The 25,887-nt window shown below is 31.9% G+C and overlaps 1 protein-coding gene across 6 annotated transcripts in view; it reads right to left on the bottom strand.

The window, feature by feature from the left end:
• The window catches only part of LOC132734879 (adhesion G protein-coupled receptor L1-like), a 79,529-nt gene that overhangs the window by 35,181 nt on the left and 18,461 nt on the right, over window positions 1-25,887 (bottom strand). The gene's annotated exons all lie outside the window — the stretch shown is intronic.

Below are 25,887 nucleotides of genomic sequence, written 5' to 3'. Positions count from 1 at the left end.
TTATACTACGTTATGTGCAATTAAATACGTTAAACGTAACAAGTCTGCTGGCTCTGACTGTAAACCGTCGAGTATTTTATTACTTAGAATGAAGTGATATATTGGCGACGCCGGTGAACGGCATAGTCTATTATGGAATGCCTTTCTTGTGGCGCATGGTAGGAGCTGTTATTATTAACAGTTAATATGTTATTATTTCTTACATTAGTATATCAAGTAATTGTATGCAAACATTTTATAACAAAAAATATAATTATATACATGTCAGCAAAAGTTTATCTAAAAACAGCTCATGATTTTTCTAACAAATACACAGAGTTTTAAAGCATTTTGTAGTCAGAAATGTTTAACAACTTGTTGAAAGTCCATGTATTTGGAGCTATTTAACAATTGGGTATAATCTTCACTATGGTTAACGTTATTAAGAACTCCATAAAATCAATTAATTAATTAATACATACACGATTTACATAAGTTCATACGTAAGCGTAAAGTTACGAAAATACTTATGAAAAAAACTTTTAAAAATGTAAGTAAAACGGGCCCATGGTGTTTAAACACAATCAATTTACATTTATGTTCGTATATCTTAAGTGCATAGTGGAAGGGTTACATAACGTTTGCTGTTAGGCATTATAGGAGTTACCAAGTTCAAAACTATAAAAAACAATATCTTGTTTTCATCATTATGTGTTACATCATTAGATTTACATGTTATGGGAAAATTATCTGTCCTTTGATTAATTTATCATATTGCTACATTGACTGATAACGGTGAAACGCCATGTGAGCGGATCGTACGATTCCAAGACTCTTGCTGTTTAATATAATTCTTTGGGTTAATTATGAACTTATCTCAACATACGATTAAGATGTCTCCGTGATGCAGAGTTGCATGCAGTTACCTGCAGCATAAAGATTAACATTTCAGATGAGCTGAATAAAATTCCAGAACAAAATTAAAACCAGAATAAGAATCTACAGAGTTACATAAAAAATAATATCCTGCATGCATTTAAGATATAAAAATATTCATTTAGATATAATAAAATTATTCATGATATTGTAACAAAAAAACAATATAAAGCACCAAGCTATCTTAAGCACAAAGCACCAAAGCTTTAAAACCAAAACCCAAAATTAAGACCCCAAATCAATTTTTAAAATTTTAACTTTCTTTAAACCTTTTTGTAAAAATAAAAATGGCTATTATTGAGGAAATTGGACTTTTTAATATCCCGAAATTTTGGGACTTTGGTAAAATATTTTTTATGACTTTGGAAAATTTACTTTAAAAGGTAATTTAAAAATTTTGGGCCATTCGGAGGAGGGGGAAAACTGCTGTAATTTGGGTTTTTTCCTTTTTCCCAAAAAAAAAACAAAAAAAAGGTTTTTTTTCGAATTCGGGAAAAAAATTCTATTTTCTGCAAAAATTCAGGGGCCCCAATTTTTTTGCCGATTTAATCACATTTTAACTACCAAAAAATTGCGCTTTTATTACATTTTCCCGGGGAAAAGTTTTCCCGCCACTTTTGGTTAAAATTATTTGGGATAAAAATTTAAAAAGGTATTCTTTTCCTATTTTAAAGCACAAAAAGGGAATTTAAAAAAAATTTAAATGTTCGGGCCCAAATTTAACACCCCCAAAAAAAACAAATTGGCCTTAAATTTAAAGGGGGCATTTTTTAGAATTTTAAAACAAAAAATTTTAAGGGTTTAAAAAAATTGCTCTTTTTTTACAAAAAAAAATCTTAAAAAAGAGTTTGGGTTTTTTTATTTAAGTGTATTTAAAAAGCTAATCGTTTTTTTAAAAGGGGGCACTTTTTATGAAGAGATGGCCCTTTTAAAAAGGCATTGAGACAAGGGGGTAAAAAATTCCTTTTTTTGGGTCCTTTGGTAAAATTTTTGACAGCTTTAAACAGAAATGGGGTTTAAAATTTTGTAAAAGTGAGGGGGTTTTTGGGGTTTTTGGTGATTAGCTAATTTAAACCCGGGAATCCGGGGAAACCCTTTAAAAACCCCAAAGGTTATTTAAAAAAAATTAAAAAAAATGGCCCCTTTTGGGTTACAAAAATCTAAAATTTTCTTTTACAGGATTTTTTGGAAATCTTTATGACGTGGCCAAAAAGCTAAAGCAATAAAAAAAACCCAAGGGCAAATTAAAGTTTTTAAAAAAATTGTTTTTTTTTTTTATTTTCAATAACATGCAAAACACATTTTAAAGGTCTACATAGATACATTTTAAAAATACTTTGTAAAAAATTACAACCTCTCAGAGCGACCCTCTTTTTGGCCAACAAACCTTTTTAAATTTTTAAACCCAAACATAATCTTTTTTTCCCAAAAGTAATACTTCCAAATGGTTTAAAAACCTGTCGGGAGCAATAACTTTAAAACAAACTTTTTGTATCTTTCGGAAATCAGGGTTAAGCTCTGTATTTTTTTATAAGTTTCCCCCAAAAACAAAAAAAAAAAATTAAAAAAACACCCCCTTTAAAGGGAAGGGCCCAAAAAAGGGAAACAAAATTAAAAAAGGGTTTGCAGGCTTTTTTTTGTTTTAAGACTTTTTCATTGCCCGGTATTTGGGAAATTTGAAAAGTTAAACGTCCCAGGGCCCCCTTTACACGGATTTATAAAAATTCATGAAAATTCATAAAAAGCGAAAAAACTTTTGGAAAAAAAAAATTAGATAAAGTCGGGGGCCAGAAAATTGTTCAAAAACTTTTTTGTTAGATATATTTAAAATTTTTCTAAATTTAAACCTGAAAGGGAATTTCCCTTTTCCAAATCAAATTGAATAAAAAGAAAAATGTCTTTGATGTAGGGCCGCCTGTGGATATTCATTATGAAACAGCAAAAACACGCTATACCGTCACATGATAGCATGCCTGTTTCTTTCTTTCTTTTTTTTTCCTTTTATTTTCGTTGAGAAATTGAAGAAGTAGAGCAAATAAACATAGAGTAATGAAAAAGAAAACGGAGAACATATTTTGGAGATTATATTTTTCACTTTTAATGAAACAAATATAAGACATCACTTAAAAGATTTTGTAAATTTGTAAATTTACTTATTCGTGAAAAAACAACAAAAACAAACAAAAACATCAACAAAAACAAATCGTAATAAAGTTTACTGTTTCCGTGTCCTCAAAGTAGCATACAGTGTACATGTATATACAACTTAATCACATAAACTCGTTTTTATTTATTTATTTATTCTTCACATTAAAGAATCCGGTCAGTTTTACCTTTCCATGTAGCGGCATTTCTAATTTTGTTTACTCAGAAATAATGTGTCATGGATGACTAACATCGGATGGGGTATTGTAATAAGATAATGATCTTGCTTGGATGCTTCATTTATAATTTTAGCCGCGTCACGACAAAACCAACATAATGGGTTTGCGACCAGCATCCGCGCAGGATCCATGCTGTTCGCTATCAGTTTCTCTACTTAGTAATAGAGTTGGTAAGCGAACAGCATGGATCCTGATCAGACTGCGCGGATGCACAGGCTGGTCTGGATCCATGCTGGTCGCAAACGCACTATGTTTGTTTTGTCGTGACGCAGCTCATTTATATAAATAATTTCAGGCAGATTCGCGGAGAAGCAATGCTATAAACTGAGATAAGACAAGAAACACAATGGATAGATTATCATAATAAAATATATCAAACTTTCTTACTTGTTTATTCTCTCTTTCTCATTTTTTTCTGCTGGTAAAGATTTCGTTATCTTTGCCTAACTGCCGTATAAAAGAGCATGCAGCACGGACGGATATCTATGTTTCATAACCATTATATATAAATTAACTATCAACAAGAGTTGTAAATTATTTTTTTTTTAATTTATAATATTGAAATGCTTGTATTCATTGGGAAAAAAACAACAACAAAATAACCCCCCCCCCAAGAAAAACAAATAAAACCAAAAACAACAAAAACCACACAAACAAAAACCAACAACATTATTTCCAGTTCATTGTATCAAATAAACAAGATATAAATTCAGAGAGGCCATCAACATAAACTCTAAACACCGCCATCGCAAAAAGATTTTTGAATGAAATGCACGACTCCAAGGTTATCTTACAGCTATGTTTAAACGTGCACCCCCCCCCCACACACACACACACACACCGTATATTTCCCGTAATTCAGGACCTCTGGCTTTGTGCAATAGTAACGACGAATCTTTGCAATATAAGGCTTTAACGAGTAACGTGGTATAAGAAAATGGACCAATTTACTTTTGTTATAGTAAATCAAACTGAAAAATACGGCTGCTATATAACCCGTATTACAAATATTTCCAGGAAATTGTTTGCCTTTCAAGATAGGATAGTCATTCGTGAGAAAGACAACCTGGCTACCGTATAGAAGGCGGTTTAATTGTCTCGTCGTGATAATTCAGTACCATAAACTCAGCCATAAAACTTTATTGTTTTTAATTTTCCTTATAGGGGAGATCGTGTTTGTAAACAAAAGAGTCCGATTTCGCGCATGCGCATTCGCTGGTGGGCAAAACACATGTATAACAACAATGGCTGTCGAGATGATGCAATGCGATAGTATTATCGATCGTATTGACCCGACACATTTGCAGTTCTACTTGTGTCATATTACATATCAAGGAAGCAGATTAAATGCCAGTTAGACACTTTTTATGCGCTGACAAGTGCTGCTTACAATGTGCCTAGGCGGAACATTCATGTTTTCTAATAAAATCGTTATTGGCGTTATCTTATAAAAGTGGATGAATTACTTAACACGAATAGTTTGGCAAATGTCGAAGGTATACCGAATATCAAAACCAATTACGTAATATATGCGTTATTGTTTTAATATATATCGACGAACTTCCATGATGGTCATTTTTAAGACTGATTTTGAAAAGCAAAGATATTCCTGAGGTTCAAAATATATAACGTATTCGCAGCGTGGATGCTTCATTTATATAAATAATTTCAGGCAGATTCGCGGAGAAGCAATGCTATAAACTGAGATAAGACAAGAAACACAATGGATAGATTATTATAATAACATATATCAAACTTTCTTGCTTGTTTATTCTCTCTTTCTCATTTTTTTCTGCTGCTAAAGATTTCGTTATCTTTGTCTAACTGCCGTATAAAAGAGCATGTAACACGGATATCTATGTTTCATGATTAATTATCAACCTTTTTTGTTGTGTTTCTTTTCTTCTCGTCATTTTTATAATTCATGATATTGAAATGAATGTGTTCATTTGAAAAAAACAACAACAACAAAAAAAACAAACAATAAAACAAACACCGCCCCCACCCCCAGTATTCGCAGCTGTTTTTGTTAATTTACTTCCTTTTATTTGATTTACTAGAACATGTGTTGGTGTGTTTCTCGTTTCGGTCATAATTATATTGCATAGATTCGGCGTTTCTATTGCGCAATTCCTGCGTTATTTTAACATAATTTCTGTGAACGGATTGTGAACGGATTGCGCACCTTGGCGCACCATGCGACGCGCGTGTGTGAATGATTTAAGGAAACGCATCTAAAACTATAGTAGAATTTTGAAAATTTCAAATATTTGACCTAAATTATTTTTCATGACACGTGCTTGCAATTTACACGTTTGGAACCCTAACAATTTGATACATTTTGATTTGTAAGACTGTTCAACTTGGTAGACGCTTACAAAAAAAGTTCGTTACCAGACTGGCCAGTATTTTGTTTTTGTTGTTGTTGTTGTTGTTTTTCGATCACCTGCTATTACAATAAAGATAGTTTTATATAATCCTTTAGCTCTATGAATATAGAAAATCTTGACTGACATCAAAGTTTTCGGTTTTTATGTCGATAGACATCGGGAAAGGAATATCCGGAAAGACTTCTTTCCAGGGATTATTTAATCATGAATATGTAGTCGTAATTATGCATGCAGTTTGTTTTCTTTTTATTTATACCGTCATCTCATAGATTATTTTGACTGTAGTTGTAGAGAAATAGATCTTACAAATATTCATAAGCTACAAAACAGAAACGATAATAGTTTCGAGACAATAACTCGAGACAAGATGCCTGCATAAATAGTAATCAAAGAAGTATTCTCTGAATTATTTTATATAACTCATCGTGTTTCTAATCTCATTGACGATGTATTCCCACAAAGAATATTCAAAATTCATCATTAACTCGTAACTGTCAATTGTAATGTTAATGCAATGATCAGAGATATAGACAAAAATATAGGGTGTTTTTGTTGTTTTGTTTTTTTTGTTGTTGTTTTTTTTTTTTTGGGGGGGGGGGGGTTTATTATTATTTATTTTTTATGTTGTTGTTGTTGCAGGTCAAACAGCAAATCTTTAACAAATCATATCTACTCCAGATACTTATGAATCTTAGTATGCCAAGTCAAAAGTCAAGTATAAAATAGTTGTCATTTCTTTTTGATTCTGTTGTGTTCTTTTCTTCCCTTTATAAGATCAAAAAGAAAACTTCTCCATGATGTCAGCTCAAAATAGCTGTGTCATCAAAAAAACAAAAAAAACAACAACAACAAAAACAATTGATGGAAATTGTATGCGTAGTCGGTATTTTTCTTTTTAATGGAAGCATAATCATTATTCTGGCAGACACTGCAATCGATTTAAATGATCTACAGAAATGAGCCGCGCCACGACAAAACCAACATAATGGGTTTGCGACCAGCATGGATCCAGACCAGCCTGCGCATCCGCGCATTCTGATCAGGATCCATGCTGTTCGCTTACAAACCCTATTACAAGTAGAGAAACTGATAGCGAACAGCATGGATCCTGATCAGACTTCGCGGATGCGCAGGCTGGTCTGGATCCATGCTGGTCGCAAACCCTCTATGTTGGTTTTGTCATGACACGGCTCAAATGATCTACAGAAATACATCTGACATTTGGAAGATTCTATGTTATTCCCTTGACAGGAAATTACGAAATTTTTTCAGACATTCAGATTTCTCTAATAAAAGGGTTTTTGTGTCGCATAACATTTATTAAACAGGAATTACGAGAAAAACGTGCATGAAGGCAACGCAATTATGCTTTTAATCTATTTTTTCTAATTTCAAGCTTTGCTGGAACAATTATTAACGTTTGTAGATATCATGTCGATCTGATGGATAATTGATATTAACACGGCATGGCTTAATCTTGTATGTACAGGTTAACTTGTATTCTAAATAATGTAATAATATATTTGAGATTTCACGAAGCTCAACGAAACCTGTTTTCTTCGTTTTAGTTTTTTTAGTAAGCATTGTAAATTCCAAACTTTTGTGGTTGCAGTAAGGTTAGGCAAATGTGTGAATGTGATCGATTTGTTTTCCTTCACAGTGAGTGAGTGAGTGAGTGAGTGAGTGAGTGAGTGAGTGAGTGAGTGAGTGAGTGAGTGAGTGAGTGAGTGAGTGAAAATAGGTAGATAAGTAAACGACAAAAACATCTTACATAATTATAATCTTTTTTTGTTCATAGAGACGAAGTCATCTATTTAAAAGTTTCATATAAATTGTTCCAAAATTATTGATATAATAATTTGATAAAACATGTAATAAACACTGCCTGTAGAGTTGTAAATGTCGCTACTTCTGTTCAATCATTGTAAATAATTTCCTATCATCATGTTCCCAAGAGAAATAGAAATAAAAGTAATATGGACATATATTGAATCGATATGATTTCTACATGCTCAAGATGATCCGTCCTCCATGTACAGTATATAAGAGTTACTTCAACTCATATACTATCCCACATAGAAATTTTAGTGACACAGACCTTGTTTGAACTTCGATTTGACCTTTGTATTGGCACGCTTGAATATATCAATAAGTCAGAAACGAAATTATTATATTTTTACTCGCTTTAAATAAAATACAACTGGAGCCGTAGCAAATAATCAATCAATCAAGCAAGCAATCAATCAATCAATCAATCAATCATTCAACCAACCAACCAGTCGGTCAGTCAGTCAGTCAATCAATCGATTATCGATTTGTTGCGATATTTCATTTTTAATTAACTACTACAACGTATTACCTTATCATAATATTGTTGCAGCTATACAGTTCGATTAGCGTAACTAACACTCTGGTACTTCATTAATTAACATCTTCTACATACAACGCTATCAAATAAAAGCTTCTTGACCGACAAGATAGATAAAACTCCCTTTTTATAATTGTTCGAACTTTTTTCTTCAACAATACGTTACATCACGCTGTACATGCTCTTGTACCAATTAAGTGTATACATAAACTGTTTTGTTGCCAGAACTGTAATTATGTAATTAAAGTGTATTTCAATGTAATGCACTGAATGAAAGGAAGAGTATATTTGTTTACAAAGATTATCGCATTTACATAACAAACAGTAGTTCCAATTCTACATAATGTACATGAATCTCAAGTCTACATAATGTAGGGATGTCTCAAATCTCAACTTTCAAATCTACATAAATTACAAAATGCCTCAAATCTACAAAAGACATCTCAAATGTGCATAATTTCTTAAAATGAGGAAAAATGAACTTCCTTTTTATAACATCTGTCAATATATATTATATAAATGTCACGATTAACCAATGAAATTTGACTTACAAACGTGCAGTAATAAGCAGTATTATAGCTGCATTTATGTACATGAGGCAAAAAGCTTCAGAAGTACTGAGAAAACCTTAATTATATGCACACTGTTAATGAGAATGTATAAATAAAAGGCATTCTTGTACAATTTGTTTATTACAATAAACGAAGGAGGCGTGATTTTGAAAGATGCAATATTGTTGTGGAGTTCTTCTGGTGTAATATATGGTAGCTGATTTACGCCACGTCGTGTTGAAAATACGACATGGCGTAAATCGGCCACCATTGTAATGTGATCTCTATATGCGTCAGAATTTAAACGTATTTGGTAAAACAATCAATTGCAAGGAATTATTTATGGTGGCATATTTCTGCCACTAGATAACCATATAACTAACTAGTTAATTATAAGGTTAACTAGTATCGTAACTAGTTAACCTCTTAATTAACTAGTTACTTAGTTGTGGTTAACTAGTTACGTAACTAGTTAATTTTTTCAATAAATAAAATATCATAACGGGAAATAAATGCATGTTAGTGCCTACAACTGCCATACTTATATTATTTTACCTGCTTTAGTTTAGGAGGTTAACTAGTTACGTAACTAGTTAACATCTTAACTAACTAGTTAATTAAGAAGTTAACTAGTTACGTAATAAGTTAACCTCTTAATTAACTAGTTAGTTATATGGTTATCTGGTCGCAGACATATGCCACCATAATTATTATCGCGTATTATCGAGCCTATTTAAACCCAGCGGTAAACATTTCAAACAAATATGGACTTTGAAAAAATAAGCTTTTCCGTCAGGTGAAAATTGGTGATTGACTAAGTATATGTTAGTGTTCATCCGTGCGGTTCTACAGAAATTAGAAACTTCGATGGGAACAATAGCGACAGGAGAATGTTTCTAATTTCTGTAGAACAGCTACGAATGAATACTAACATACTTAGTGTCAAGCGTTATTTAGCCTCATTATTATTCACTTTTTTACGTCATTATGCGGTTCTCTGAAGTACAATGAAAATAATAGAAGTCGACTATGAACGGAATTCGATATAGTATCGACTTTTGTTATTCTATGAAAATTAACGCAAAGAATTTTTAAGAAATACAGCGTTTTCATTGGATGACAAAGTTGGAAACTAAATGTAGATTGCAGCATACTGATATAATGAAAGAACCATCCGGTCCGGAAATAATTCTTCCTTTCTCAATCAATTTATAATTTGTTTACAGAATCTATATTTCGTTGATGACTAACGTAAGACAATGGGATGGTTAACTCGTAGAGAAATCTACCATCATTATACAGGACGACATACCTATCAGAAACTTTCTTTCATAGATAAGAGAGAACGTAAACAATTCCAAACGAATTAGCGGAATAATCTAAGAAAAAGTAACACCATTAGTTGAGATAAAACAGGAAATAAAGGATAGATTACGACGATAAAATAAACAAAACTTTCTCGGGTGATTTTTTTTCTTTCTCATTTCTTATAATCAGAGCAAGGTAATGATTTATTTATCTTTGCCTCCCAGCCGGAGAAAAGAACAAGTGAGAGGGGTGTTTTATGAACTTGTTACACATCAATTATAGTGTTTGTAGAATAAAATAATGAGAACTTTATTGAGCGGGAGATGTTTATTTGCTTGTTTGTCAGTCTGTTTTTATGCCAAATTTTAACATTCTCTCAGGGGCTGACCAATCTAGCAGATTTTCCTGATCATTTACGATGCAAGAAAAACGTATATTTAAGTCTGAAAACATGACTCTCAGTGATCTTCTTTTTGAATGGACCAGAGATAAAAAAAAATGCTGTTACAATTGCAATACATGTACTTATTTGAGGGTCAAATCGTAGTGCATGACAGTGCAAACTTCACATCAATATACTCGAGATACTTTTGATCTATCATTATATAACTAAAAAACGTCAAGTATGAAATATCCTGATGACGTCATGTTTCCTTTCTTGTATTTTTTCCTTTTTGAGATCAAAAGCATCAGACATTTGCTGTGTAATCAAAATTGATGTATAACATAATACATGAGCACAAATATAGAAATGAATTGTAACGGTTCGAGACAGTAAGTGTTCTTATGATGGACAATACTGGAAAATTGTTCAGCATCCAATTATTTGTATTCCTTAGGTACATAACTAACAGCCAATCGGAACATCTCGGCTATTATCAATAATTCGAAGTTTTACGGAAAGGGCCGAGAAAATGCGATCAGCAACATAAAGAGCGTTATTTATCTGCGTTGTTTTTAGTAAAATATCCAAACATGTATTGAGTGCTTATAACGAAAACCCATACATATTTCGGTTTAATTTTAATTCAATGACATTCATCACTTTTTGCCAAATATATAACGTTCCGAAATACGAAAATAAAAACTCTTTGTATCAAAATATTTGTACGATGTGAAAAAATCCTCATTATGAGAAAATTAAATATTTTTTCAAACAGATAATTTTAGGTGTTGCAACAATAGTCATAGGAAATCCATGCAGAAAATTATCGCAATTACGAAATACTTTTAATCTACTTTGATGGAAAGTCAATGAATTTAGTTTGTTAAGTTTTACACTTTACATTTTAAAAGTAATACTTTTTAGCTCACAAGACGTATTATGTACCATATGGTAACATTTAATATAGAGTTTCACCTATGAATCATTGCAGTGAAATGTGGGTCAAAATGCGAATTATGTTTAAGAAATGTGTGGCTGTTGCATATATCATTATGATGTTAAACAAAATTAAATACAAACAAGATTAAATATTACACTCTCATGCATAAATTTTAACATTCATATTTCATGAAAAACTCAAAATATCTACAAAGCCGTTTTTGAAATATGGTTTGTTTACATCTAAGTTTTTAACATAATGTTTAAAACACGACTCACTCGAAAATATGAACGATACGATACCCCGAATTTGATATTATAATATGATATAATATAATATTGCGCAAAATGCATCAGTTAAAACCCAATAAAAAGAATATTCTAATTTTACTTGCATTTTCGCATGTTCGGTAGAGTTTTATCAGATTTTAAGTATGCAATTAAATATTTGTTTGTTTGATTGATTAAGTTTTACGTCACACCAACACAGTATATGTCACATGGCGACGTTCCAGCTTTCCTGGTTGAGGAAGACATCAGGTGCCCTTCCGTGTATTATTTTAGGCACATACGGGCATCTGAGTAGAACCACCAACGTTCCGCAAACTAGCAAGATAGCTTCCTCACATGAAAGAATCCAAAGTCCGGGATTCGAACCCACAGTGGTAGGTGGAAAGTGGTTTGAAGTCAACGACCTTAACCACTCGGCCACGTACGCCCCCAGTTAAATAAATGTAAAAAATACAGGAGTCACTGCCAAGCATGGTGGCACTCGACTTTTCGTATTTCCAAACGTGAACACATCGGAGGAAGGACATTGCAGTGAAGGGTTTTGAAAGAAAGAAAAAAAACATTTTTTTCAAGGTCAATGTCAAATTATTATAATAATATCACAATTTCAGTAAAATTTAATAATTTGGCCATGACGGTAATGTCAATTTAATGTCAAGGTCATATCTAAATGATTCAATATGTCGGATTTGTCATAGGTGTTGGTTGTATGAATGAATAATAAAGTTGTGACAATCTAAGCGGAATTCAATAATTTGACCCTGACAGTCAATGTTAAATTAAAGGTAAGGGTCATATTTGAAGAATCCAACATGCTGTTTTGGTGAATATTGTTGTTTCGTCATGGAACGAATCAATTCCTTAAATAAATAAGAAAGTTATGGTCAACGTAAGCAGTATTCAATAATTTGACAATGAATGCCACGTGTAAATAAATTTCAAGATTTATTTCAGCCTAACTTTTGTAATGATTGAGTGCAAAGGGTTCTTTTGCAAAAATGTAGACAATAATTCGTTCACGAAAGTTATAGCCAATTAAAGCACCACATGGTTCTTTTGTCAAAGTATGAAGCTAATTCATTCGTTAGCGGGTAAAAGCAAAATACGGTGGAAAAGCAAAAAACGGTAAAAAGAATTATTTTATCTTGAATGTAATTATGTCAAGATCATTCATGAGCCAGAGTCAGTTAAATCTTCGCCGAAAGCTGTTGACAAAGGTCAAGGTCATTTACAAAACAAGGTGAATTGTTGTTTCCAGTTATGAAGGTATTCTTATTACCTCTCGGACGGCGACGTCAACACACATGACTGTAGTGTATAAATTATCTTTTGTTATAAATTAAAACCTATTCAGCTATCTGTTAAGCTATCTTCTTTCTCATTTTTAGTTAATGCTACTTAACACAAAGAATATTATTACTTCATTCGTCGTACAAAGAATGATTCAATGAACGGGATTTGATTCATGTGGCGGAATGCTGTATTCTGTTGATAAGAATATTCCAGACACGTCATGCAAGTGTTGCATAAAATCAACAGACATCTAAACAACAAGAAAGAAAACCACTTTTCTTGAAAACAAAAAAAATGTACAAGAAACAAAAACGACAATAACAGATGAAACTAAGAAACAAAACGATAATAAATAGTGAAACATCAAACAAACAAACAAAAGAAACAACATCAAGAAACAAAATAAAAACGGAACAAAAACTAATTTCAGTTGAAACAACAATTAACAAAAACAATCAAGAATCACAGCTGAAATAACAAACAAGAAACAGGACGATGTTTATAGTTGAAACAACAAATGAAAATAAAACAAATATCTAATTTCTCTAAGGTCAAGGTATTGACAACATTAGGCAAATTAATGTTAACAAGGTTTGGAGATTAAATAAAAAATCTAGAAGTTTGTGAAATTCGTCCCCGATTGAGGAATTACATAATGTACACTTTCTCTTATTTAGTTTTATCCCGTGCCAAGATCCTGTTTCTACTGACAATCTATGTTTTCTTTTTCTGAATTTAATCAAATATCTAAGTAAATTAGGCTTTGTATTTATGATACGAAAAGTAACAAAAATTGCACTACTCAAAAATAAAAATAAATCATTTGGTACAGGAAATTGTTACAACTGAAACATCAGACTAGAAACAAAAGAAATTGTGAAAACAACAAAACTTACAGTTGAAACAACATACAATAAACGGAAACAAACATTACAAACAAGAAAGAAAACAAAATTAAAGTTGAAACACCAGACAAGAAACAAAAAAATTAAAGACCAGAAACAAACAAAAACTAGAACTATCACTAAATGTGATTAATACCCCCACAAGACTGCTTTGGAAATGAGGATGTTAGTAGTAACAGAATACCTTGTAAAAGAATTGAAATATAGAGTTATGGTTGTGGGCAATTAAAGATAGTTGTGGTTCTTGTATGTTGCATTTCCTTTCAATGTGGTTGGCCATTGATGAAGTTTAATTGAATTACTCTGTAATAAGTCCAGAAAGACAAAGAAAAGGAACAAAGGGCAATAACTCTATAAATACTGAAGATAGAGTTATAGTTCTTGTGCACTGCACTTCCTCTTATTGTGCTTGACCATTGTATGAAGTTGTTTTGAATTCCAACCAGTACGTTTTAAGTTATGCTCCTGACAAGGAAAAGTATCAAAAGGCAGTAACTCTGTATTTTGTCAAAATGGAGTTATTGCTCTTGTGCACCGCACTTCCTTTTAATGTCCTTGACAACTGTATGAAGTTGTATTGAATTCCAAACAGTAGTTTTCAAGTTATGCTCTGGACAAGGAAAAGTAACAAAGGGCAATAACTTTGTAATTAGTCAAGATGGAGTTATGGTTCTTGTGCACTGCACTTCCTCTCAATGTGCTTGACCATTGTATGAAGTTATATTGAATTCCAACCATTAGTCTTCAAATTATTGTCCGGACAAAAAAGCAATGGAAAAGTAACAAAGGGCAATAACTCTGTAATTACTTTAGATAGAGTTATGGTTCTTGTGCATTGCACTTCCCCTTATTGTGTTTGACAATTGTATGAAGTTGTTTTGAATTCCAACCAGTTGTTTTAAAGTTATGCCCCGGACCAAGGAAAAGTAACAAAGGGCAATAACTCTGTAATTAGTCAAGATAGAGTTATGGTTCTTATGCACTGCGCTTCCTCTCAAAGTGCTTGACCATTGTATGTAGTTATATTGAATTCCAACAATTAGTCTTCAAGTTATGGTCCGGACAAAAATAAAGCAATGGAAAAGCAACAAAGGGCAATTACTCTGTAATTACTTTAGATAGAGTTATGGTTCTTGTGCACTGCACTTCCCCTTATTGTGTTTGACAATTATATGAAGTTGTTTTGAATACCAACCAGTAGTTTTCAAGTTATGCCCCGGACAAGGAAAAGTAACAAAGGGCAATAACTCTGTAATTAGTCAAGATAGAGTTATGGTTCTTGTGCACTGCACTTCTTCTCAATGTGCTTGACCATTGTATGTAGTTATATTGAATTCCAACCATTAGTCTTCAAGTTATGCTCCGGACAAGGAAAATGCAACGGACGTCTGGACCGACCGACCGACCGACCACCGGGTGACTCCTATATCCCCCCCCAAACTTCGTTTTTGGGGGTATAAATATAGAGAAGAAACAAGCTCAAAATATAATTGAAACAATAGACAAGAAACCAACAAAAATTCAGGCAAAAACAACAATCATAAAAATTACAGCTGAGAAATCTGACAAAAAAATCAAGCAGAAATAAAACTCATCAATACTGCGGAAGCATCGTCCATAAAAAAACAACAACAAAAGTTGAAAGATTAGATAGAAACAAAAGAATATAATAACCGAGACTATGATAACATAATCAGTGTGATTTACGTGCTGTTTGTTGTTGACTTTTCTATCATAAAAGATCTTTAAAATAGCATAATTTATATATATAAATAATCAGTTCCGTGCAACAAAAAAATGTAATCGACACTATGTAATTTTTCATGTAAAATTATATGAAAACATATTTGCACACTTTATCGTCTTCAAGTTATTATAATGGACAGCATTTTTAGATCTTTAAAGGCACATTGTGTCCCAAAACGCTTTTGCTTTTATTTTTCAAATCATTTCATAATTGATGCTATGTTATAATTTTCAAAAATATACTCATTTGCCAATTTACTAAAACATCTTTCTACAGCTTCTTAGGAAATATAACAGTTAAATCAGTTTTAGTGATTAAGTATTTTGTATGGAAGACAAAATACTACTTTGTTCACAGTTTGCTACTTTATTGTAGATTATGACAAATAATTTCAGATTGAGCGTTCCTTTCTCCTGGTGATAAGCATCTAACATGCTCTACAGTCATCATTTAAACGTTATGAAACTAACAATTTCCCTTTCTAAACGAGAAAAAAAATTGTTTCTGATGCATAATGTGCCTTTAATGAAGAAAACACACGGGAGGAGTTGATGTTGATTCATAGTACTGACTCATAAAAACATAAACACCCTTAAAATAATTTAAAATGAAAATAATTTGAAGAAAACAAATCTTCTGAAGTATTATTGACTGAAAATACACTATTTTTTGTGTTTCTATAGAAATGTCATACATACACTATACGTTGCGCTAACAACAACAACATAAATAACATTAAAAAATTAGTTTGACAGATTATATCACTCCTATATTATCCCGACTGTCACGTGATGTAATTTAAGTTATGGCTTATCAGCAGTTTTATTTGTGGAATAATGTCTACAACAGATTCAGAAAATAATGGAGTGTTCCAAATTGTTACCAGATTATAAGAGAATTAAAGCTTCCCATTCCATGTCGAAATTATATTGATAATAACTTTATTTTTTGTAAAGACTTATATTTAAAAAAATAGGATTCTACGTTTCGTGCACGCCCAGTCAGATTTCTTAAAGTTAATCTTTTGTTTCCTGTTTTCCGATGAACGCTTGATTTTTGTACCGCTTACCATAAACTTTGAAGAGTAAGCCGGGTTTACAAAGTATAGATTTGACGAGGATAGTGATGATGAACTGAAAAAAAGGTATCAATACTAGATTATAAAAGCTATTTGCAATATAATTAGATGTTTAAACATTTATACATTTGAGCCGCGTCACGACAAACCAACGTAATGCGTTTGCGACCAGCATCCGCGCAGTCTGATCAGGATCCATGCTGTTCGCTATCAATTTCTCTACTTGTAACAGAGTTGGTAAGCGTGGATCCTGATCAGACTGCGCGGATGGAATACTCGTATATTATATATATGAGTCGTTTCATATAATATCCTATTTATAAATAAATATTTTTAAGTATTTATAAATGTAGCAATTACATGTAAAATTAAACTAATTTGTACAATCATTATACTGCGCTGTACAGTTTTTAGACAACAATGCATATTGTTTATTTAATCAAAAAGTCACGTTGCCATTCAGCGATATACATGCATGCTGCACAAACAGTATGTTTTTCACTAGCTTTCTTAAAGCTTTCCTAAATTGGTTTCTGTTACGAACCGTTTTCATCTTTTTGTTTATGAAACACGTACTTAATGTACTGGAATTTTTTATAGTGTATACTTGATCCGAAGAAAAAATACATACGTTTATACAAGTTAGACGAGGCAAAATGCGTTAAATCCTAAATATATCAGTACAATTTGTGATGTATGGCAAGAGCTTTTCTGAGATAACCAATCACGACATCCCATTTTTATATTGTATCTTGATATATACCATAATATACTAAAACTGTTTTGATATTTAATGCTCCAAATAAAACTGTACCATGATAAATGTCAGGAATTTCTGGTAGCATAGTTTATCGTTATGATACATACACAACATTTAAATCAAGCGTTATGTTGACTTTATGCAAATTAGCAAATATGACACGGTCTCGTTTGTACAACTCAACATTTTGGTACATTTTATTGTTTAACAAATAAGAAATAAAACATTACTTAAGTTGTAAGATATATGATTCTAGTGAAACAATAAAATAACATGTATTTATACAATAAATTTTCCAATTTATCACTAACAATACATATATTTGTAAAGGTTTTTATGTAAAAAGTATACCTGATGAAGACTTTTGAGTCGAAACGTTGTATATTTTTCAAATAAAATAATTACATTTTAAATTGAAACTGGAGTTGATTTCTATATTCAAACTTACATTAAAGGTTTTTATGGCAAATAAATAAATAGAAAGATAACAATAAAATAAATAAACGAAAGAATAAAAAAATATAGTAAATAAATAAATGAATAAAATGTAGAATAAATAAATAAAATGTAGAATAAATAAATAAAAATAAATAAATAATTAAATAAACACACAGAATAATATAAAATGATAAAAAAGATCATTTAAACAACAACAACTACAGCTAAAAACACAACAGAGTTTATTTCTATTAGTTTGCTCATAAAATATGAATTTAATCTGTCTAACAAACAATAGATGCTTTCACATTTGAGATTTCCAGATTTGAAATAAACCGGAAATGAAATATGAGAGTATACATGTACTCGAGAAAATGAATTTGAAGTTAAGCAGACGTTACATCTCAAGAACTTGTTGGGGCTTCTGTTACAAAGTTAAGTTTATTTGAGTTTTTATTTGTTTGGCAGATGGGCTGTCATAGTTAATGTATGTATAAAAATAAGAGGTCATCTAATATAATGTTGATCGGTGTGTGCACGTGGTTTAGAAGTTAAACTGCGGTAAAGTTGTTATACATTTTCCTTTCGGACGAGAGTGATATAATTATCATATCCCACTGTAATGAAGTATATGGGATATCTGCACAGCTAGAGCAACCTAAAACATAACTTGACAAATATCACACAATAAAAGTCAACATAAGTGGTAATTGGCGGGACTTATAAGTGAACAAAAATAGTAATGGTAACACACGATTGAAGATCCAAATTAAGTACTCTTACAGTTTCATGCAAAGAAAAAAACTGTATGTAGCATTTGGATGCACTTGTTACAACCAGGAAAATATTTACAGTCGCTTTGATTGGCTTTGATTGCGACTGTTAATGAGAAACAATTAATGTAAAATTCCTTGTAACTTTCAAATGATGGATACTTGAGAAGCTTATACTTTGTCCTCACATTCTTTTCAAGTTTCAAGTGTTAGGTATTGATTAAATACTTTAAAGTTAACTGGTGCCAGAGTAATAAATAAGTGTGAAAAGCACTGGTAAAATATAAGTGTAATACTTGTAAATGTACATGCCGCATATCTATATCCGACAAACCAACGAGTGTTTCTATATTTATCACAACATTTTTTTTTCTATTTTTTTTATTGGGTTTTTCGAAGCACCAACACAGAAGACATCATATGGCGACTTTCCAAATTTTTACGGTGGATTAAACCCTCCACCTGCTCGTCTTTGCATTATTTCAGGCATGGAAGGGCACTTGAGTAGAACCACCGACGTTCCGTAAGCTAGCTTGGATAGCTTCGTCACATGAAAGAATCCAAAGTCTCTCGCGGGACCACTTTACCGCGGAAAATATTTTTTGTACCTTGTCATGTGACATCATATATTCTATATCAGAATTGTTGTTTTTATTTGACTAACTAGACCAGACACATCATTATTCTATACTTCCTCTAATAACAATTGGTATGACTATTAACAATCTAATTATATTAAACTACAATCTTCTTCAAGGAAACAAAACAATTAAATAAAACACTTCACATGATTTTATCAAAGTACAATGCGTATTTGGATGATCTGTTCTTTGCGAGTTCACACACACGAAATGTATATTTACATTAAAGGCCCATTATGCCTTAGAAATGCTATAATTTTCATTCCACAAAGACAATTGTAGTTTTGTGTATCTTGTCACAGTTCCACAAAATACTCATTTGCAATATGCAGCAACTATCGTTTGCTTATTTTGCCCTGTTGGCAAATGTTATATTTAGTGAATTGGCATTTTGTATGGAAGTTAAAATACTATGTACTTTGTTTACATTTGCTACCTTTATGACACATTACTGCATGTTTAGCGCTACTTTTTCAGTTGTTGAATATCTAACATGCTCTTAATTACAATCCACAATTTAAACATTATTGAAATTCAAAATATTTTTTTTTTTAAAAATGAGACATAGTGTGCCTTTAAGTGTATCGTACATATTTTCACTTTGACAAGTAGTTAAGTTTTAAATTAGATTTTATGTTCACTAGATAATAAATCATAGTAGTCATAACAACAACAATATAAACAACAATATTTACACCAAAAATATCCGTAACAATTACAACATCGAAGTAATAAAAGTTACGGTATAAAACAATAATAAAAACTCAAGTGCTTGTCTGCAGAAACCTACAAGTTTTATTACTTGTGAAAAAAAACTCTACATGCCTTAATGTGATAATATACAAGAGCTAACAGCATGCATTGGAATTATGCTGTTACATTTATTTTTGATACTTAAATAAAAAAAAGCACTGAAGAACGCCCAAAAAGGCAAAATTGAAAATATAGCAGGCTCGGTTTTATTGAGCTTGAATGTTACAGGAAAGTTCAAGCTACCGCAAACGCCCTCCTAGCACCGACTTAAGCAGGATTCAACATTAAAACATAAAAATGGTGATTTTTTTAAATTTAAAAACATCAGCAGGTGTGTACATTCGGCGGTTATCATGGAATACTTAAATGTGTGAAAATTGTCAACAAAGGCCACCAATATTTCCATTTCTTAAAATTATATTACTGGTACCCAGTCTTTTCTTTGAAACGTTAAAATATCAATATTGTTCTTTCTTTCTTTCTTTTTGTTGTTGTTTTTTTGTTGTTGTTTTATGTTGTTGTTTCTTGATGCTGTTTTGTACTCTTTTTTGGGGGGAGGGGGATGTGGGAGGGGGTCATTTGCGTTATCCTTGTTGTACGTAAGGACAATGAAATATATATAATATGGCTTCTACGTACTTATATACAAATGTTACTATATATAACTATGATTTAAGCATTTTACATGCAAATATTCCCTTGACTATGTAACTAAAACTACGTATTCTTCGTATCTTATTTTCCCGGAGATATACTGTTGTTTCATACATAATTTCGTTTATTGAAAAACATGATGTAAAAATAACAGAGATTATGTCTTGTTGTTAAATTGGGCGTTTTCAAAACATCATGCATGTTGTAGCTTTGTCAGGTATTACAAAATTAAAAAAAAAATCCTTGTAAAAAGGTAAGTCATTATTCAATATCTTTATCCATCAATCAATTTTACGTATAGTAGTTACATAATTATTTACTTTCATGCTATAATTTCATATCTGTAACTGTCAATAAATTTCACATTGTTACTATGGAAACGGAAAATAAAACCTCAGTTCGTTCACTAAGAAAAGTTAATGACTGCGATCAAATTAATAATGTCATGAAGTTCGTTAAGATAGTGTATTGGCATTTTTTTTTATTGACAGAAATGAATTTTTGAAAATGAAATATTAGTTTTTCTTAACATATAACACAGTAACGGAAATTAAAGTTACTCATGTTTCCAGTGCAGACAAAGATCAGTGCAATCTCATCATGGTCTGCACTGTTCGTTATTAAGTCAGTACTTATTTTGAATTTGCCCCTAAAATTGATAAATGGTTTTGTCAAATGACAAATCCATTAAAAATATTAAGTAGGGTAATGGTTAAAACGGTGAATACACACTATCGGAATAATAAGGACAATTTGTATTGACAAATGATAATTTTAATGTAGTTTTTTTATTCAAGAGGTAATAAGCAAAAGTTATTGATTTAAACATATTTATTTGAGCTCGATTGCGGAACAAGTTCTTGCAACTATTATTAATCAATTTCAAGCCCGCTTCCTGGAAACAACCAGTACTGAAACATGGTTGTGACTTAAGTAGGATTCAAAACCATGATCCCTGAGTTGAGAGGCAGACACCATAACCGCTTGGCCAACACTCCCCTCATAACAAAAATTATTTATATTGCGTTTAAATATTAATGATTTTATTAAAACCATATCTACGATGCTGGTTTTTTTTTTTCGTTGTATCCTGCAAATAATTGTATAATTTTGTAAAAAAAAATAATGCTTGGCATTCAAATCCAAATATAATTGTGACTATTTTAAACAATACTTCTTTTATGTCAAACCCATTGCAAATTGTATTCAATATAATTGTCATTCATGTATCTTTAAGATTGTTAAGTTTATCATTTTAATGACTACATCATTTGTTTGACCTCATATTTAGACAAATGAATCACTATATTTCTGAGTAATTTCTATAATTAGATCCACTTGAAATTTCTCATGAGTATATTTCCTCAATAGACGTCAAATATGAGAAATTTGAAACTAAACAGAGAATAACAAGTAAATTCGTCATATTATAATAGGGTTCTTATATGCAAATATCATACAGGAATTCACTGGTATATCAGACGGTTTTCTGTTTCTATTAGGCCGTATTCCTGTAAGTTTATTCTGTTAGGCCGTAGTCCTGTTAGTTTTTTCTGTTAAACCGTATTCATGTTAGTTTGTATTCCTATGGGCCAAATTCCTGTTAGTTTGTACTCCTATTAGGCCGTATTCCTGTTAGTTTGTATTCCTGTTAGACCGTATTCTTTCCCTTCTTTAAAAGGCTTTAAGTCATACTAACAATGTAATGGGTTTTTAGTAGGCAAGCTGGAAAGTTTCCTCATGTGAAATGATTCAAAGTTCCTGGTGAGATTCGGACCCACAGAAGTGAGGGTAAAGTGATTTGAAGTCAACGACCTTAACCACTCCACCACTGTCGCCCATAGGTAACATTCTATCTGTGGTAAAATAAATAACAAACTACTGCTGAAACCGAAAATAATTCCCCTTTGACACCAGTATAGAGCCAGGCAAGCCTGCATTTCCCACCAGATAGATGATCAAAATATGATAATAGACAGTTCCAAAATGGAAGCTGGACATGTTTATTTAAGAAATTCAGCACGTTAATTGACAGGTTACAAACCACGAGTTTATACAGTACATACGAGGGTTGTCCAAAAAGTTCGTGCACTGCAGTTGTTGTCGTGAGAGTTTTTAATAAAAACAAATGAATTATATATCAATTGAAGGGGAAATCTGTCTCAAATAAGAAAAGAAAAGAAAAAGCCGGCTAACCGGCGTGTCGTGTAAAAGAATGGTCATTAAGTTACCTTAGTAACGTAATACCGGCGCACGACAAAAATTGGGTTAGTTCATTACTGTAATTGTATTAATTGTTTGTTGCTTGTAAAGTGGCATTTGCTTTTTATGTTATAATTTGTTTTACTGTCAAAAGAGGAATGATTGATGCAAAGTATTTTGTAGTTTTTATTGTTCTTATGCAACGGACATGTAACATATCCCACCAGTGAACGAATATATTGGACAACCCTCGTCACATAGTCCGGCATTACGGACGGACGTCTACCTGACCGGTTGTCATCGTCTACCGACTACCCTTCTACAGAGCGTTTGTGCCATTAAAAAAACAGTCTTCGTAACACGGATCTTGTCCCCGCTTGCTCTTTTAAGTTCTTTGAAGATATCTGTTTGTGTTTGACCAATATTTGCACAAAATTTAATGATCATCCGTATTTCGAGACGTTTAGCGACTGACATTTTCACGTAATTACAATATTGATGACCTCACACAAATGTTTGTTTACGACCGTTACAGGGCAAATGACGTCAAATTTTCTAGTGACGGTAGGAATACGTACACACACTTTTCCCCGAATTTTAACGTTTATATGTAGTGTTTAAAGAATACCGTGATGCATCAAAGTAATGAACTAACCCAATTTTTTGTCGTGCGCAGGTATTACGTTACCAAGGTTACTGTATGACGATTCGTTTTCACGACATGCCGGTTACACGTTTTTTTCTGTTGTTTTCTCAATTGAGACATATCTCCCCTTCAAGTGATATATAATTAATGTTTTTCTATCAATAACTCTCACGACAATAACTGCAGTGCACGAATGTTTTGGACAGCCCTCGTAATACATGTTTATATAAAATCATTATCTGCTGTGTTTTTACTGGACATATTTCAATAGACATGCAAACCAAAATGAATTTCATTAAAAAAAACAAGAATGGAATTCATCTTCAAGAATTTTGCATACAAAACATTTCTCTTCATATAACAAAGTATTTTATTTGATTTTAGCCAGCGCTAAAATTATGTGCTGACAGTCGAAATCTTATTAATGCAGTTTGTTTTTCTTCAATTCTCTCCAGGTATCTCCGATTTCCAGAATTTCTCTAGAAAGTATTATATATATAGACAGGGGATTACAACAAATCTTCTTCATAAATCAACATGATATAGCTGGAATATATTGTTTATGGCATTTCCGCTCGTCTGGTTAAATTGACAGGCCTTTGTCACACGAACAAACCACTTGTGTAATGCATTTGAGCCGCGTCACGACAAAACCAACATAATGGGTTTGCGACCAGCATGGATCCAGACCAGCCTGCGCATCCGCGCAGTCTGATCAGGATCCATGCTGTTCGCTATCAGTTTCTCTACTTGTTATAGGTTTTCTAAGCGAACAGCATGGATCCTGATCAGACTGCGCGGATGCGCAGGCTGGTCTGGATCCATGCTGGTCGCAAACCCATTATGTTGGTTTTGTCGTGACACGGCTCATTTAACATTGGAAATCCATTTCCTGGATCTTCAAATATCTTATGTTAGTCTATAATTATTTCCGTTCTGTAACAGTGGAGATAAAGTAGTCAAACTACTGTTTACAATAAGAATATCCTGTTTTCGTACATGTATATAAAAATATGTTTTGATCAAATGCACCAAAACGTCCTTACTAGTAAACGCTATGATTCCATTTGGAAAAAAATTCATTTACGAATGAGTTGTTGACTAAAATAACTGCAAAATTAAATTCTTGTTATATAAATGTGATTTTGCTAAAATTTTGCTATGTACTGTACATATGTGGTTTAGGGCAATAATCTTATATACATGTAGATTTTTTTTCATTATAATTATTATTATTTGAGAAAACATTTTGTCTTAAAATGAAAAAGCGTGAATTTCTGATTGCCAAAACACGCGGTTTCACTTCATGAAATATTGATGATTGCCCAAAAATATTTTCTATTTTCAAACAGACAAAGCATCCCCCATCTTTTCTAGAATGTTTTTCTCTATCTATATAGAAGACCTAAACCAATGTTTTTTTGTTTTTGTTTACGTGCCGTGTTTTTGTTAACAATTGTAAAACATAAACAAAACGCTTGTGTTTCGCAATTGACATATGATATGCATTTCCTGATTTTCTAATAATGGCTTAATTTTAGAAACATAAGTATTTCCGGTCTACAGTAAAAGAAGATTTTTGAGTGCCAGGTGACATTATTATTTGTACCTACTGACACTATGATGCCGTTGCTATTTCAGGATGCAACACAACCGACTAAACTCAAGCTAGTGGGGTAATTTTTTTTGACCCTCAAGAACATCGACATATCTCGATGTGGGGTGGGGGTGGATAAAAAAAAGTTAAATTTCGGATAATCACCATAAGTATCAATATGTAACTTTTTTATGTTACATGTATTTTCAAACGAAAAAAGTTCTATAAAAATTATATAATAAATGTCTTTGTGAAAAGTATATTTTCAAGAAATAGAGCTTAGTTTTCCGTAGGTGATGAAAGAGAAAGAAAACATTTTTTTTGCTAAAAAATCTGCCGACCTAATTACCATTTTTGTAAATATTTTGAAAAGAACACATCATTAAACGTTGATTTACATGCTTACGTAAATAAGATGAGGAAAACCTCTGGGAATAACGAAACATGAGTGACGTAACGTAAATGAATACTGCACACGGAATAATAAGTTGTGGTAAAATAACGTACGCTTCCAAACTTTTGACACAGAAATGTCTCTTATAGTGTATTAGATAAATAATAAGATATGAATCGCATGTAATGTGATGTAATGAAGTGTGTGTAGGTGGGTCTTAAAATAAATTGTCGCTGTAACAAAACAATGTAAGTAAACAATAGAAAAATCGACCAAATATGCTTATAATAAGCTTTCATCATACTAGTAAATGTACACCAGCAACAAATTATGGCTCTATGGTGCCAACAAAAAATAAAATTGACGTTCATAAAAAAACTTATTTCCTGTTATTTACTAAATATGATATGGGGTGTTATTACAATAATGTTCAAGAAGATAAATAGTTGTGGCAACAAAATGTAATACATTGCAA

This window comes from Ruditapes philippinarum, unplaced genomic scaffold (assembly GCF_026571515.1).
Source record: "Ruditapes philippinarum isolate M1 unplaced genomic scaffold, ASM2657151v2 ctg5074_1_1_1_1, whole genome shotgun sequence".
In the NCBI taxonomy this organism is placed as follows: Eukaryota; Metazoa; Mollusca; class Bivalvia; order Venerida; family Veneridae; genus Ruditapes; species Ruditapes philippinarum.
This window is presented reverse-complemented; position numbering and strand designations above follow the sequence as displayed.